This window comes from Onychostruthus taczanowskii, unplaced genomic scaffold, assembly GCF_017590055.1.
Source record: "Onychostruthus taczanowskii isolate IOZ18803 unplaced genomic scaffold, ASM1759005v1 scaffold69, whole genome shotgun sequence".
NCBI lineage: Eukaryota > Metazoa > Chordata > Aves > Passeriformes > Passeridae > Onychostruthus > Onychostruthus taczanowskii.
This window is the reverse complement of record NW_024504676.1, coordinates 3,593,432-3,610,371: the sequence shown is the minus strand read 5'-3', so window position 1 is coordinate 3,610,371 and position 16,940 is coordinate 3,593,432. Positions and strand designations below refer to the sequence as shown.

General features: G+C 49.2%; 1 protein-coding gene across 2 annotated transcripts in view; it reads left to right on the top strand.

The window, feature by feature from the left end:
• The first annotated feature begins 1,488 nt into the window (after positions 1–1,488).
• The window catches only part of SLC25A22 (solute carrier family 25 member 22), a 50,308-nt gene continuing 34,856 nt past the window's right edge, over positions 1,489–16,940 (top strand). Inside the window, exon 1 of one of the 2 annotated variants that reach the window (XM_041421125.1) lies at positions 1,489–1,590. The gene's annotated coding sequence lies outside the window, so the exon portion shown is untranslated. Of the gene's footprint in view, positions 1,591–5,806; positions 5,904–16,940 lie in introns of those variants that run through there. The other variant, XM_041421127.1, reaches the window with a different exon arrangement.

The window sequence follows — 16,940 nt, the reverse complement described above, 5'->3', positions numbered from 1 at the left end:
CATCTCCCTGCCCACTGCACTTGCATTTTTCTCTTGTGCTGGACACGCAATAAAATTTTATTGCTGCTCACGCAATAAAATGGCCACAGCGCACAGGTCTCCTCCCTTGGTCAGGCAGCACCCTTCTGTAGGGAGCTTTCCACCTCCAGTGCTGTATCTTCTCATGCTTTGCTCAGCCCAGGCTGAAAAGCACACAAGAAAAGCTGATCCCTTTTTCACCTATATCCAACACACTACCATTGGCTTCTGATGCTTCACTGGCCTCTGGCTTATATCTTCTTCTCACCTTGGGTTCCGGATCCCTAACTGTGATAACAAGCTCCTCTAGTTTTCAGGTGTGTGCATAACTGTGAGGTTTCTGGGCTGTTCATCACAACTCCATATAATTGTCACTTCTCCTGTGTACACAATGTCCTCATTAGCCCTACATGCTCCTGGGACCATCCTTGTAGGCACTCTTTTCTAGTCACCCCCGATTCACTGCACAAGAAAACTGTGTAGTGATGCTCTGCCAGCTTCCATGGGCGCTTGATACAGAGCTGGTAATCCCACACTCACAGGGTGTGTGTGAGCAATGAGGAGATGTATTCCCCTGGAGATCTTCACATCTTTCCCTGGTGGTACCACACCTGTGGATGTTACAGAATCACAAAATGGTTTAGGTTGGAGGAGACCATAAAGGTCATCTCACTCCATCCTCCTCTAGTAGACACCTTCCCCTAGACCAGGTTACTCAGAGCCCCATCCAGCCTGGCCTTGAATACTGCTGGGGATGGGGCATCCACAGCTTCTCTGGGCAGCCTGTGCCAGTGTCTCACCACAAAGAACCCGGTCATCCCAAGTGGCACAGAGATCTGTTAGGCTGCTGCTGTCCTCCTCACCATTAAAATGCTTAATTTCCAAGGCCTGATAAAACGGCCTCTGTGGATGTTTTGTCCCAGCAAGGATTTAGGTCCCATAATGCTCCTGAGAACTCCAGGTCCACAGTGGAGCCTTCTAACCCCAAAAATCAATGCCTGCCAGTAGGGGTAGCAGGCAGCACAGCATGGTGACGCCATGGGCACAGCAGGCCTGGCTGGTATCCTGAAGGGAATGACAGAATCACAGAATATGCTGAGTTGGAAAGGACCCACAAGGATCATGGAATCCAACTTCTATCCCTGGACAGGACATCCCCAGAAGTCACACCATGTGCCTGAGAGCATTGTCCAAAAGCTTCTTGTGCTGTCAGGTTTGGTGCTGTGACCGCTTCCCTGGGGAGCCTGTTCCAGTGCCCAGACATCCTCTGGGTGAGGAACCTCTTTCTAAAGCCCAACCTAAACCTGCCCTGACACAACTTCAGGCCGTTCCCTCGGGTACAGATGTCAGACTTATTCTTTCCCCCCGCTGTCGCTCGCTCCGTGTCCTGCCGTGAGGCGCCTCGCAAGACGGCTGTGGGCGCGGGCCGGGGCAGCTCGGGGCACGGCGGGGCAGTCCCGGCCCCCGGGCCGGAGGGGGCAGAGCTGAGTCGGGCCGGGCCGCGCCGCGCAGGAGCTCCGCACCCCGCGCCGCACCGTCCCCGGCCCCGGCGGGAGCCGCCGCCGCCGCCCGGTAAGTGTGAGCGCGGCCCTTCCCATGCCCTCCGGAGGCGCCGCCGGGGGTCCCGACACCCCTCCTGCCGCCGGGATGCAGCTCGGCCATGCACCCCGGCCTGGCTCCTGCTGCACCGGCCCCGCCGCCGCTTACCCCGGCCCCTCATCTCAGGGGTGTGCCGGCCGCCCTTCCTGCGGCCCCGGGCCCTGGATGGCCATCTCCTCGCCCCGAGGGGCTGCGGGCTCCCCACGTACCCACCCCCCTCCCCGGCGCTGCGGGCTCCCCTTGCTCGCCGCCACTTCCCCTCCTCACCCTGGGGTATTTATGTCTTCCTAGCCACCCCCCCCCCGGGCTGGCTCCCTCAGCCTGCGCGGGGGGCCCGGGGCTGAGCGCCCCCGCTCGCCGTGGTGCGGGGCTTGCCCTTGCCGGGCGCGGGGGCTGCAGCCGCGGTGCGCCTTCCTCTGCCCTGCCCGCGCCTGGGAAACTGCGGTGACACGTGTGCGGCTCCAGCCAGCCCTTCAGCGCTCCGGAGCTGCAGCCTTTTGTATTGAAAGCGATTAGCGAGTTTCTCCGGGCTTCTGATTCTGGGGCGATTCGTAGGATTCCCTGACCGCACCGGTCGCAGCGCAGGTCCTGCACCTAAGCCCCTCTGAGCTCCTTCCAGACGCTCCTAAGCCAGATCCCCTGCCTCTCTGAGATAGGTCAAGGTTATTGTGCTCTTCATGCAGTGGACAGGGAAGGTGGAAATGTGGACAGGCTATGGGATTTCCTCAAGGTCACCCTGGGAATTGGACCCCAAGCATCCTCTTGCTGCACCCTTTGCAGCTGCTGGGTGAGGGTGAAGTTGTAGAAATCAGATTTTCCAGTGCCCCAGCGTCCTTCCTGCAAGGCTTCTCAGATTTTAGTGTATATACCTTGCCAGTTGTCAGGGCAGGATCCCGGCTTTATTTATTTGGCCTGATGTCTTTTGGCTATAAGATGTTTACAGTTAAATGGTGGGTATTTTTACCATAGTGTGTTGATCTCTGAGAGTCTTGCTACTATTAGGATCTGACTTTGTGGTGCTGCTGCTGCTGTTGGGATGGTATCTGCAGTGATTTTGATCACTGCAAGTAACTGTGGCTTTGCTTCTCAAGAATTCGCTTCTTGGCAGTGCCAAGCAAAAGGCAACTGAACAAGAGTGGTACTGATAAGGATGTATCGTGTGGGGCTTGGGTGGTGGTTGTCTTCTTGTGCTCTACTTCTGTTTTGCTTTGCAGGCTGTTATAAACAAAGGAGTAGGCATGATTTAATAGGAGGAGTTCCTCTAACCTCTTCCTCAGAAAATAAATACGAGGATTTAATGAGAGTTTACCCCTTTGAATGTCTTGCCTGTAGGATTTTTACCTGCATGCTGCTGCTTGTAGTTGTTCATACAGGTGCAGTTTTTCTCCTAGTGCTGTGCCCTTGGGCTCATCTGCTCACCGAGTGCCTGTCGTAGTAAGGAGCGTTATGTTTTGGGGGTGGTGGCGATCTGTGGCACAGATGGATGGCTGAGATGGAAAAGGGATCAAATCTGTGTTGTAAACTGAAGCCCTGCTCTTCTCTGAAGGAAAGTCTGCAGTCTTGTTTGGTGCCCAGCAATCTTGTTAATGTCTTACTAGGATGCCAGAACCACTGAGCATCTTCCTGCTGCCGTTTTAGGAAGGGGTAGTGTGCTGTATTAAGTTACTAAAAGGTAGAAATCACTGACAGCCTGTCAAGGCCATTTGCTCCCCTTTTCCTGCCAAGATTAAAATTAGTGGGCAAGATGGGGGAAATACCTACCTGGCTGGCCAAGGTGACAGCAGCTTGTCCATATGGAAGCAGCCCCCTGCTTGCTTGTGTGTCATGTGTTTTCTTGTAGGTCTCTGCCAGGGCAAAGGTGTGATGAAGAGAAGGGATGGGGGCACGGTGACTGGTGGCTGGTGTGTCTTGAAACCTGGGAGCCATAGGATTTGGAGCTGTCTGATAAGGGATATTTGGGGAAAGTCTTGCTTAGAAGCTGTAAGCATTTCATGTGCCTATACAGCTGTTCTTGCGTAACTGTTGTCATCCTGAGAATTGTGAAATAGTAGGAGGGAGAAATTTCCCAGATAAGTGTAGCTGCGTTTCCAGGTGAGTAAATGTTGTGTTGTGTTTAGCTAGAATAAGATCTGTGTGTAGAGCCAACATCTCTGACCAGGGGCCCAATTCTGCAGATTGCCGTGAGAACAGCTTTTCCTTGAAGGCTAAAGCCCAGTCTAGGGAACATCATAGTTGCAGAGTGTGTGATGATCATGCAATGCTGTGAAAATAGTTAAATATCTTTGGCACTTCTTGAGGAATACACCCAGTGTTGATAGCTGGGTGTGCAGCTGCAGTGTGAGCTACAGTTTGTGCCCTGGATGGGCGAAATGTCAGGAGCACCAGGAAAGGGGCTGTGACCTGGTGCTGACCCTTTGGACAGCAAAAGGCACAGGGATACAGCAGGAGCTGATGACTCAGCAAGAAGACCCCAGACTGTTTGGGTGCACAAACTGTAACAGTATAAAAGTGCAGGAATGCTTTTGTTAGGGGTCCCTCCGCAGAGGCACCAGGTCAAGCTGGTTTTGTGTCACTGCACCACGATTAAATTACTTAGAGGATCCAGACATCTGAGACTGCGGTGGGAAACCAAGGGCTGAGCCAGTAAGGAAACCCTGTCTGACTGTGAGTGTGGGGTGTGCAGGGAGCCAAAAGGGCCACCCATGGGGTCACTGGAGCCATCTGCTGTGAAGGGACTTTGGTCCCAGCAGTGAAAGTCTTGGAATGGGGAGAGTGTGACTGCCAGAGTGGCCGCCTCCTGGGTGGTCAGACAGGAAAGTTTCTTTAACACACTCTGGGTTTTATCTGAATAATCTGCAGCCAGGAGGCTGTAAGATGGGTGACTGATGAGTTGTTCCTTCTTCCTCAACAAGGAGTTACCTGGAGGTGGAGTAAGGATGCATGGTCTCCATCTCCGGTCCTCCAAAGGGTCAGGCCTTGTGTTTGCTGGTGGGCTGGCAGTTACTTGTTTTGCAGGTGCTGGCAAGCCTCTGGACTCTCACCCCACTGTGGAAATAAAATGCTGCTAGTGGGTGATTGCCACATTCACAGTAGCTACTGGAAGGTGGGATGTCCTTGTGAAGTCCAAGGGATGAAAGGCTTGTGTGGTGGGAAGAAAAGTTCAGCAGCATTAACCATAACTGCAGAGAGACTCGTGTCCCCTGGTGCTGAATAGCAGCAGGTCTGCCTTGTTCCACACCACCCTTGCTTTTGTCACTTGATCCCTGGTCTCACTTGCAGGCAGGGATCTGCAAATCTTTTGCACTGCCAACTTTCCAGTGCCAGCAAGATGTCTTGCACAGGGTGTATCTCTTAATGGGCTGAGTTTATCTGCCTAAAATCATATTGTGCTGTCAGAATGACATAAAAGAGCTTTGAACTGGGCCTCAAGGGGAAAGGAAAAGGGTTGGAAAAATGCAAAATATTTTTATTCCGTTATTAGGAGAGCCTGGCCTGGGGAGATGATGTGTAACCAAAGCAGGTTTGGAATGGCTGGTACAAATGATCCTGCGTGCTGCAGTTCATGTGTGTTACGATAGGATGCTGATGCACTGTGAAGGGAGTTTCTACAGTTTCCCCTTTTCTAGGCTGTTTCAGAACAGAGAGATATTTCTTCTTTCTTCCTAAGCCTGATTTCATCCTGGCCTTCCTTTTTCGCAGTTTTTTTCCCCCCCTGTTGTTTGTTTTGTTTGTTTGTTTTGGGTTTATTTTGTTAGTTGGGGTTTTTGTTTGTTTGGGGTTTTTTTTTTGCTTTGTTCCTTTGTTTTTCCCTAGAATGAAATTTCTACACAGCTGATGGCCCTTCGTTAGTTGGGTTTTTTGTTTGTTTGGGGGTTTTTTTGCTTTGTTTCTTTGTTTTTCCCTAGAATGAAATTTTTACACAGCTGATGGCCCTTCAGTGGTGTCCCAGGGCTGAGCACCTTCACCCTTTACTTCAGTAAGTTGATACAGCTCTGGCAGACAGTGGAGCAAATTTAGTTTTCACCAGCTGAGTTTGAGCATCATGTGGGAGCCCTCAAGCAACAGGAAGAGTCTGCTCCCACAGCCTGCTTAGCCTGTCACTTATAAGTTTGTTAATGTCCTGTTAGGCTTCCAGTTGGACCTGTCTTTCTCCCAGCTGCCTCTGCTCTCCTGTTAAAATCTGCAGTGCTGTGTAGGACAAATGTCTGTACTGCTCTTTCTACAACAAGATTGCAGGATGGGGAAGAATCTGCCTGTTCATAGCATTCTGCCTTCTGCTACTGCAGGTACATAAGGACTGGTAATTACTACTTTTACATCCATGATGCATTCCCCTAAATCCTTAACTGTGTTTTCAGGAATTGCAAAAGCCTGCTTTTCAGGAAATGCCCGTGTTTGTATATTCAGGCTCTCTTAGAAGTGACTAAACATCTGCACTGCTACAGGTTGGGAGACATGGAATTGTCAATTACTTATCATGGCAAATGAGCTAGAGATGCTGCCTGGTGTAGGCAGTGCATTGGTTTTTTTTGTAACTCTTGAACATGTTGAACACCATGCCTGTGTTCCATGGTGCATTCCTCATAAATGGCTGCATGGACTCCAGCCTTGCTGGAGGAAGTTGTCCTGTCTGTCTACAGTGAGACAACAGGGACATGACTGCAAGTGCCTGTTCTCTGCCAGAGAGGTGTCTGAGATCTAACAGGGCCGTGTGTTTCAGCTTCTCTGGCACCATGATGTAATGAAGCCATGCTCCTTCAGCAAGGCTGAGTCCTCTGGCTGTACCTGCTTGGTTTGGGGACTGTCACTTAGCCATATCCAGCTAACAGTGGCAGCTTGCTAGAGCTATCACTGTGTTGCTCCAGCTAATCCTAACAGCAGATAAATATTTTCCTGTCCTCTTCTGTTTGCCTTCTAGCACAGAGATAGCAGGAAGGAGGAGTTGGATTGAGCTGTCCAATGCCAAACTTGGATGTTGCTTTAACCTTGCAGTATTGATTGCCTGGTAGTTTAAGTTATTGTGAAGATAAAGTAACAGAAGGTACAGAAGCTTTAGAAAACAAGGCAAAATCCCAGACAACCTAATGAAAAGACCTTGTCACTCTGGGTGGTTTGGATTTCTGTCTGGCAGTTTCCTCTTACACATCTGCAAATATAAAAACTTTGAACATTTTCTGCCTTAGGTGGGCTGTCTAGATGGAGATTATATGCTCAGGGAAGGGAGAGGCACCCAGGCAGCAATGCTTATTCTGTATCAGAAGGAATATCATGGGTTACTGTTTATTTAATTTATGGGGTCTCTGTTGATCATAATTTAGTACAGCCTGTGGTGAGCTGCTTACAGGGATGCATTCTTACTCTATTTTGTTAAACCTTTTCATAACTGGTGCTTGTTCTCATTTTGGTAGTCCTGTTGTGGGTGGGTGACTGCATCTTGTCAAACCTTCCTATGCCCTGCTCCTTCCTTTGGCACTGATGCTGGTGTATGGCATATCAGGAGAGCTGTCTGGATTTTTTTTTTTCGTTCCTGTGTCTGAGGCATTTATCCAGAAGCCAGCAGGAGAGAGGCTGGTTTTGACCCAGCTAAGTTTCCCCAAATAGCATGAATTTGAGGAGCTGGGGATGACTAAGTCACATCAAAGACTGTGCCTGCCCCACCTGGAGTTTTGACTCTATGTTTGGGGCTTATACTCTCAATTTAAAAGCGGTCCCAGCTATGAGGAGGGTGGGTGCCCTTTTTGGACAGGGTGGGGAGAGGGAAGAAGAAGGAAATAGTCCCCTCTTATATATGACAGTGGTGCTTCTGAACTAGTTGAGTAAGTGGCTTGGAGGAGGTGTTTGGGAAGAGAGTTATGTGCTTTTCTTTTTTAATTAGATCACAAAGATAGGGGACCTTCAGCAAATTATATTAGTAGGAAAGAGATGTTGTACAAGTGAGCAATTGCTTTGGATTGAGCCAGAAAGAAGTCCAGTAGCCATGATTCTTAGCTTCTGAATTCAGCTGCAGCTTTCAGTGAAGCCTTTTTGCTTTGACCAGGGGCTGCACTGTGTGCTGTGAGAGCTCCGAGCTGGACGCGTGCTGGCTTTTGTTGTGGATAAGTGCCTGGAATAAAGTTGTAGCCTGTGGTGTGCTTAGTCTGGGCCAGACCATTTTAATTTCTGCTGCTGCATCTCTGTCCTTGTCACTGTGGTGTCTGACACCTTACTGCCCTTAATGGGTGTGGAGAAAAGAGCAATTCCCTTTTCTCCACACAGTGGAACAGGCATGTTGCCTGATGGGTCTGATGGGATGGAAACACCTTCTTCAAGGCCACGTACCGACTGGGAGCATGTTTGGTGCCCTCTTCAGTGCTGTTCTGTTTGCTATGTGATAGTTACGGATTTATAAAAAAGAAGAAATTGTGTTTTAGGGACAGGCTGTGTGAGGGGCTTACTGTGAATTTGGGTCCTGCTCTCTCCTTTGCTACAGGTTTAGAGCAGGACCTGAGGTAAGCAATAAGTCTCTGATCCTTTCCCTTGCAGTGGATTGAGGACAGCAGCACTCCAGGGGTTTGCCACTTAAAATGCCCATGGCAGATGTTGCAGAAAGTATGATCTGATCTAGTAAATGAATGGTCTCTTCTTCAAGTGTTTCACCTCCCTTTTTCAGTTTGTGTTGGCTTTCTCAAGGATAGCGGTACTAGCTTCCTTTTCCATGCCCTGGACAAGCCAAGCTCTTCTCTCTAAGGCAAGAGGAGCGCTTGTTGTTTATGAAGACTATTTTGTAAATGTAGTAGTTTTTTTTAAAGGACATAAAACTCACTGTGTTGGCCCTTCCCCTTTCTCCTGAACTATCCCACTTGCTTTGTTAGCAGCTAAATGTGTGCATGACCTGAGCAGCTGTTGTCTTTTTGATGCCCTTTTTTATTTTTTGCAGAACTTACAATGTAGATTCTGTGGTGCCTCACACTGGTTCTTCAAAAGTAATGGAAAGCTTGAAGGAAATAGCTTGGATACTGAAGTGATAAGCACTGCAGAAATGCCAGACGCTATATAAACAACTAAATTCAGCCCCCAGCCCTTCCCAAAAGAGGGATGATTTGCAGAAATACTTCAACAGATGGTCTGAATTTGGCTTTGGGAAGAGGGGAAGAAATGCCAGGTCGCTGCTGAGCTGTGTGTGGGCGCGTGCCTGCGTGCAGCGCGTTCCCTGCCAGCACGCTCGGGGAGGCTGAGCCGGCTGCTCCCACGGCCCCTGCGCTCAGGAGGCACCTGCGCAACGCTGACTCTGTGTCTGCCAGGGCCCCGTGCCGAGCAAGGTCCCGTTTTCCTGGGGTGAGGTTCAGCTGTGCCCGCTCGTCAGGCTGGTCTGGTGGAGGTGAGCCATGGGCAGTTTGCAGACACACGGAGTCAGCTTGTGGGAGAGAGGCTGCAGAGCTGCTGTGCAGCTTGTGAGATCCTGCTTGGCACATAGCTGAGATTGTAGGAAGGCCGTAGGGTCATCTGACTCTGGGTTGTCCCTAGTGCCGGTGCAGTGTCCTGGACCTGTGTCAGTGCAAATTGGGGTGGTGTGGAGCTGAAAACAAATGGATCACCTGTGGTAAAGGGCATGTACTGTTTGGATACACCTGTGCATATATGTGAGCTAGCAAACTTGCTGGCAGCTTGAAAGGGCATGGGTGAGGGTTTACATGTCATGGTTGGGAACCCTGATGAACTCTGCTGTAGCCAGCCTCCTCTCTTCCTCTCTCCAATGAAATCACTGCTCTTGCAGGGGAGGGAGAATGTGTTTCCCCCAGAGTGCTGCATCATGTCTTGGATGGGCTCTGCTCTGGGGCAGGCAGGTTCCCATGTCAGTTGTCGCAGCTGGCTCCAGCTGGGTTATGGATTGGAGCCCAGAAGTCCTTGTCCGAGGCCCTCTGGAGCAGAACAGTGTGTCTAGCTCCTGCATTGCCAAAGTGTTGCTAGTCTTCCAATGCAATGAGCCTGTTCCACTGCTCACTGACATGACAATTCCTTGTGTCTACCATTGCCTGCTGTTGCTGCCATGCACTCTTGTGAGACAGGTGGTAATTAGAGCAGAGTTGTGAGGTGGTTTTTGTTTGAAAACTTTTTGAAAACAGGTCTCATTCTTAAGCAATGCAAGATTAATTGCTTCCCTGAGGACGTGTCAGGTAAATCTTGTGGATGCATCTGTCAGGTAGCAGCATTGCTCTGCGCATATGGAGTAGCCAGGTGAGATATCTGATGTTCAGAGAATAACTTTCCAAATTTGATATACTTCACTTTTTCCTCTTTTTCCTTTCTTGTGTTACCCACCTCCCTGCACTGTTTAGTTGAGCGGGACTGGATGTGTTTTCATTTGCCTGTAGCCTCCAAAATACATTGTCTTCCTGCTGGGAATGCCTTGCCTGCCTTGCAGCCTGCTGATTCACAGCACTCTGGGTGAGCAGGGAGCTGGTGAATGGATTATGCCACAGACTCCTGAACCATCAGGTGGTGGTTGCAGTCCCCTTGACACTTCCTTTGCTTGTCACAGAGTGTATATGAGTTTCCCTGGAGGAGCTGCTAACCTCTTCAGAAGCAGCTTGACCCATGTGGGGCTGCTGATGTGCGTTTAGCAAGGAACCATTTTGCTGTGATCTGAACAGTTTTGGCATAAGCAAAACGGCTGAGGTGGGAGGCAAGAAGTGCTGTTGGCAATGTAGGAGCAGAGGAGTTGTGTTCACGTATCCCCACAGCAAAGGGACTGGCAGCAGCAGTGTCCTGTGGCTGAGAGGCAAGGAATATTGACTAACGTGACATTTAACTGGCATTTCTTCTGTGCACTGGGAGCAATAGTGTAATTCTGCCTTTGGCACTGAGAAGTAATGAGATAAGCTTTGTTCTTCAGAGGGGTTTCTACCTGCTGTTGCAAAGTGTTTGGAAGGCTGGGAAATGTGTCCTTTTGTTATCCTGTCAATTCTCCGTGTCTGGTCTCTTGTACAAAAGGCCTTGGCTCTAGTAGGCAGCTGAGCTTGCAGCCCGTACACCAGTGTGGGCATGCTTATGTGGTGGCTCCTGCTCGATGCTTCTCTGTCACTTTGCCTTAGGTGGAGCCAAGAGGTGATGCTGCATGGATCTGTCATTTCACACCCCGAGGTCCTGCTTCATTCACTTGTGATATTTTAGTGTTGGTTCCCATGTCTACAGCTGATGTTCTCGGTGCACTCTGGCTTTGCTACAGGGACAGGATGCGGTGTTTGTGGGATGCTTTGCAGTTCCAGCCAGGCTCAACAGTCCGTCTTTGGGACTTTTGAGTGACATCTATCAGCTGACATACAGACCCACAGGGCTCTGGGTTACTAGGCCTTTTAAATAATTTTGTTAAGGGCCCAGAAGCTCTTATCTCCCAGGCTTCCCTGGAGGGATTCTTGTTCTATTTTATTGTTGTATATTGGTTTACTTTATCGGTGCACTCAGCAAGCTGCTGTAGGCTGCTGCCAAGAGGAACAGCCCTGCTTCCACTCTTGCCTCTCTGCTTATGTCAACACAAGCATTTGTGTGTTCACAGCTACATGTGACCTGGGAACAGGCCTGGTCCAAAGTGAGTTCTTTGATTTGCTGGGGAAAGGAAGAACAGTAGTCTGAAGTTATGCTGGACAAGTGGTTGAGTATCCACCCTCTCTGCTGGGAAAGTAAATCGTGGCATTTTCCAGGGGCTAAAAATCCCTGGTACTGTTCCCTTCATGAAAATCTTTGCACCTTCTCCGCCAACACACCGTCAAGACTGCATTGAGCCTGTACCAGTGCCTCTTTGTGCAGAAAAAAATGTTGGTGTGCTACTCTTCCATGGCACTGGCTCTCACCTGGTACCTGGTTGTAGATTCTCTCTTTGTTGCAGAGAGGCAGCATCATGCCTTTATAACACTTAAAGTTCACATAGCATAGCAGAAAGAGAAAGGTGGTGGCTTTTCATATGTGCTAAGGATGGCCCTAACATGTGCTGCCAGATGCATGCAGTATAGGAAGAAGTGAGGGGGAAGAAAAACCCAACACCTTTGCTTTGCTCCAGCACAGTCCCCTAGTGCTTACAGGAAAAGCACATCCTTCAGAAAGTGCTTGGTGGGCTTGTGTCCTTGAAGGTGCCAAAAAATATGACCAACTTCCTCTCCTCTTCCTTTCCTTCCCTTGCATGCCAGGAAGTGGTGACAGTTCCTAGCAGACACCTCAGTATGAACATAGCTGATGCTGAGCCTTCTTCTCCAGGGGCGACAGAGGTTAGGGATCTACTTATCCTTGGGCTGGAGGGATGGGAGGCTCCTCTCTGAGTGTATCTGAACCTTGCTGGGATTGTGTGTCTCTCTCCGGCTGTCCTGTTGCTTCTCCCTGCTGCAGCCTGTGCTGTTTCTGAAGGATCTGTTGCCATTTTGACATGGGAGGTGCAACTGTCCCTTTTGCCTGCCTCCATTGCCAGATAGGTTTAGGGATGTGTTGGGATTGCCTGATGTGGTTACAGTCCCACTGCTGCCTGTGTGGCTGAGCTGTCGGGGCTGACTTTGGGGTTGGGGAGGAGATGGGGCTGTATGAGGAGCATCACATGGCTGGATGATGGATGACTTGCAGCCCTTGCTGCTGCTCCAGGGCTTGAGGCTGCTCGTGCCATGTGGGAAGGGGGCTGCCAGCAGGGTCCCAGCTCACAGTCCCAAAGCAGCATGGTGTCATCCCAAGGCTTGCAGTGTGCTCTGGGCCACAGAGATAGGAAGAGACGAGCTAGCTGGCCCTTTGGAGAGAGGATCCTGTGTCTGTCACTGCACCAAGGGCTGGGTGAATGAGCAGGGATTGTGCACATTAACCAGGCAGCAGCTGGGCTGAGTGAGAGCCGTAGGGTGCCAGCCGCAGCGTTCCTGTGCTTCTCCAAAAGCTGTGTCAAGGCAAGTACTCTCCGATGTCTCACAGCTATTATGAAAAAGCCTGCGTTTGCTGCACCCTTCTCTCCCTTTGCCCTCAGGGCATGCTGGGCTTGTTTGAATTAATGTAATTAGCACATGCCTTATTAGCTCACTAAGGCACAAAGAACTCATGTATATTTGTAGCCAGGTTAAGCAGCCCCTATTAATTTAATAACCGTGTCCTCCTTAGTGCATGGCAACAGTTAATCACTGGTGGTGACTCAGGACCAGCCAGTATGGAGGAAATTTGGGCGAGGTGTGTATGTGTGCGGTTCTCTTTTATTGTGTTGTATTTTTATTAATGAGCAGAGCTGTGAAAGGAATTAGCAGCAGGCACAGTAGATGGAAAAGAACTTTCAGTGCAGGTTTACTAAACAACCAGCGCTGGATATTTCCTATGCTCTACGCTGTCGTTAGAAAAGGATCTGTAGAATGAATCAGCGAAATATGACACAGACTGGGAGGCGGAAATTTACAGAAATAAACTTCAGCAACCCACGCTTGAACTCTGCTCCAATCAGGTTATATGCTAGGTACTGATAGTAATTTTGCTTCATTGTCTACCCTATTTCCCCTTGGTGATTTTGAGGCAGAGGAAGTGGCTAGTGTATTCTGGTGCTGCTCGTATTTGAGACTGCAAAAGAGCAAGGTTCTTGTAAAAGGACAAAGATAGTTGCAAGTAATTTCATTCGCTGCAGCACTGTGGTCTTTGGTTCCTTTTACTGTTCTGGGTCTTGCCATGCACACAGCACTTAGCTAGGTTCCATTGAATGCTGCCAGGATGTTTGCCACCAGATGTTTGGGGGGTTTGTTTTGGTTTTGTTGTGTGGTTTGTTTTGGGTTTTTTCTTCCTTTTTTTCCACAGAAGCTGCAGGTTAGGGTTTGTGCTCCACCACTCCAGAATGATGCAGTCTGTGAGTCCAGGACGGTGATATATATCTCTGTTCCAGTAGTTCTGCATTTGGGATAGTAAACTCCTGCACTGATTCTAAAATTAGTGAGTTAAGCATTTGGGGGCTTTTTACAGCCAAGACCACTATGCAAGCGCAGGAGACGTAATGCATTTCTTCTCTTCTTCCCCCTTCTTTGTAATCACAGGTTGTGCTCTTTGTGGTGAGCATAAGCTGGGAGGAGGAGCAGGAGGAATGGTACTGGAAAGCTGTAGATGTGCTTGCGCTGTTTTGGTCAGGTTTCCTACAAGTAACAGGGTGAGATGCAGGTGTCCTGCCTGCTCCTATTCCCTCTTTTTATTTTACCTGTTTGCTGTTTCTGCCTAGTAAGGGCTTGGGCTTGCAAGGTCTGAACTGTTCTTGGCCATCATGAGCCTGTGCAGGAGCATCATTGAGAAGATGACATTGTTACAGTCAAAGGGATGATGAAACCCCCATGAAACGGGACCAAAGTGTGTATGTACTTGTAATAATGTCCCCTCTTGCTGCATCTGGCAGGGGACCAAGTCCCCAGGCTCCAGCAGAGATGGTGAGTTCTTCTGGCTTGCATCTCTGCTGAGAACCTGGACCTCCTGGGAGGCACAAGTCTGAGATCTCTATGGAAGGAGTGACCAGGGATGCACACAAGTCTTGCTGCAGCAGATTGAAGCAGATAAATTTAATTTCTACTTTCTTAGAGCCTGTTCTCAGGAGAACTCAATGTTTTAATGAAGGCTTTGTGAGTGGCATGTGAGGTGAGGATGTGCAGGGGTGCCCATGTGCAGTTCCTAACAGGTATATTGCAGAGGGGAGAAAAAACCAAAGAAAGTCTGGGGGAAGATAAATACCTGCTGGGGTAACTCAGATGCTGCCCAGAGATGGTGATTTCCCTCCCCTCTTCCTTTTTCCTTTGTTTCAGGAGCAGGAAGGGACACTGCTTGGCTCATGCTGGCTCAAAGCTGTGGAACACTTAGTACACACCAAGACAGGACGCTTTTTCCCGGACAGCTTTTTTAGCCAGTGTTGTAGCTTTGTCTGGGATAGAGTTAATCTTCTTCCTAGTAGCTGGTACAGTGCTGTGTATTGAATTTAGTATGAAAACAATGTTGATAACACGTTGGTATCTTAGTTGCTGCTAAGTACTGCTCACTCTGAATCAAGGACTTTTCACTTTCCATGCTCTGCCAGCGAGGAGGTGCACAAGAGGCTGTGAGGGAGCGTGGCAGCAGGAAAGCCATGATGTAGGCACCATGGTGGAACCTGGGTGGGATGACTGCCATGGCAGGAGTGCTGCAGTGGGTGACTGTATGCTCTTCAGAAGGGACAGTCAAGGAATGAGAAGCAGTGACTGTGTATTAGGGAGTGTTTTGACTGTTGAGAGCTCAAGGGTGGTGATGATAAGGTTGAGTGCTTGTGGGTGAGAATCAGGGGAAGGCTAAGAAGGCAGACACCCTGGGGGGAATATGTTACAGACCACCCAGCCAGGTTGAACAGACAGATGAATTATTCTGTGAGCAACTGCTTCGTGATTGCCAGCCCTTGGTCTTGGAGGAGACTTGATATCTGCTGGAAGCTCGACATGGCAGAGAGAAGGCAGATTCCTGGGCTGTGTGGAAGATAACTTCTGATACAGCTGGTCAGAGAGCCCAGCAGGGCTGCTGCCTCCCAGACCTGCTGTTTACAAGCAGAGAAGGGCTGGGGGGGGATGTGGTGGTTTCAGGCAGTCTGGGGCACAGTGGCCATGAAATTACAGAGTTTTCAGTTCTTGATGCAGTAAGGAAGGAGGTCAGCAAAGGGGGTCCAGGAAGGCTGAACATACATTAAGAAGGAAATTTTAAAGATGCAGGAATGTCCTTATGTGCCAAAAGATGAGCCAGCAGGAGAAGACTAGCCTAGTAGAACAGGGAGCTTTTGCAGGAACCAAGACGGGTAAAAAAAGGGTTTGCAATATTTGAACGAAGGGGCAGGTGACTCAAGAAGAGTACAAGGACATTGTTAGGTCATGTAGAGAGAAAATTAGAAAAGCAAAAGCTCAGCTAGAGCTCAATCTGACTATTGCTGTGAAAAGTAATAAAAAGTGTTTTCATAAATGCACTAACAACAAAATAGAAGGCCAGAAAGAATCCCCATCCTTTATTGGATGCAGAGGAAACAGCAACAAAGGCTGAGGAAAAGACTTGAGGTGCTTAACGCCTTCTTTGTCTCAGTCTTTACCAGTAAAACTGAATATCCATAGGGCAACTGGCCCCCTGAGCTGGTAGACAGGGACAGAGAGAGCAGAAAAGATCCCTTGCAATCCAGGAGAGCAGAAAAGATCCCCAGCAATCCAGGAGGAAGCAGTCAGTGGCAAGGGTGCTGATGGAGCTGGCAAAGCAGCTCACCAAGCCTCTCCCCATGCTAGCCCCAGGGCAGGGCTGCCAGAAGTCCACTGTGGGCACAGCAGTGACCTGAGCTGTCAGTGCTTCCCCTCTGCAGCCTCCGGTTTGGCCACAGTGAGCCAGCACCATCCCAGGACTACACACTTTAAGGCATCCAACAGGAACAGCTCTGTGGTTGGTTGAGTGCTGCTCTGGTGAGGTACTGCTGCAATTTGGCCTGAAAAGATGCTTATTCCTCCCAGCAGGGTCACTGGCACCCCCTTCTTTCAGCAGAGAAAGCTGAGAGCCAATAGCCCTGGTTTCATTGCTGGAGAGGAATGAATGGTCCTTTTCAGGCCCCAGGACCTCAGCTCAGTGCTCTACCTCATTCCTACTGGGTGAGATAGAATCCAACCATTTAACTGTCGCTTGGGCTTCTTGGTTGGTTGTTTTTAATTACTGCTTTGTCTATGGTGGTTATTTTCTAAACTGGGAGGGGGAACTCTTTTCTACTCAGTCTCTTGGCAGAGCACCCAAGAGAAGGATTTGCACCAAGTTTCTCCATGGTATGTCCTGCCAGTTCAAAGGGTTGGTCTGTCTGTCACTGTCACCTGGCTCTGCCTTTGTTGACCACCACAGGTTATTGAAAAGGAGTGCTGTATGTAAGTTCTTAATTGTTCTCCTTGCTCTCTCTCTGATCTGCCAGACTCCCAAAAGCTCAGCAAAGTTATTTTCTCTCTCCAGCTAATGCTGCATGTCTCTGAAGCTGTAATTTCATAAAACCTAGTATAAAGAACAGATCCAGAGGAAGGTGGATTTAAACATATTTAGAATTGCATCAGTTCAGCATGTGACTACATGATTTCTCAGGTGGCACTTGGAAAGGAGCATTAGTGGCAATAAGCACCCACTTAATGTGTGTCCAGTAACATCCAAGGTGCACTTGTTTGTACACCAGCATGATCATGTGCAGGCCATTTTATTGTCCATCAGTTAGCTTGTGCTTCTACTGCTGGCTCTGCAGCTGCACAATAACCTAGCCCATTACAATCTTAATTTAAATAACCATTTTATGTAAAAGTTGCTACATCCATCTATCTATCTATCTATCTATCTATCTATCTATC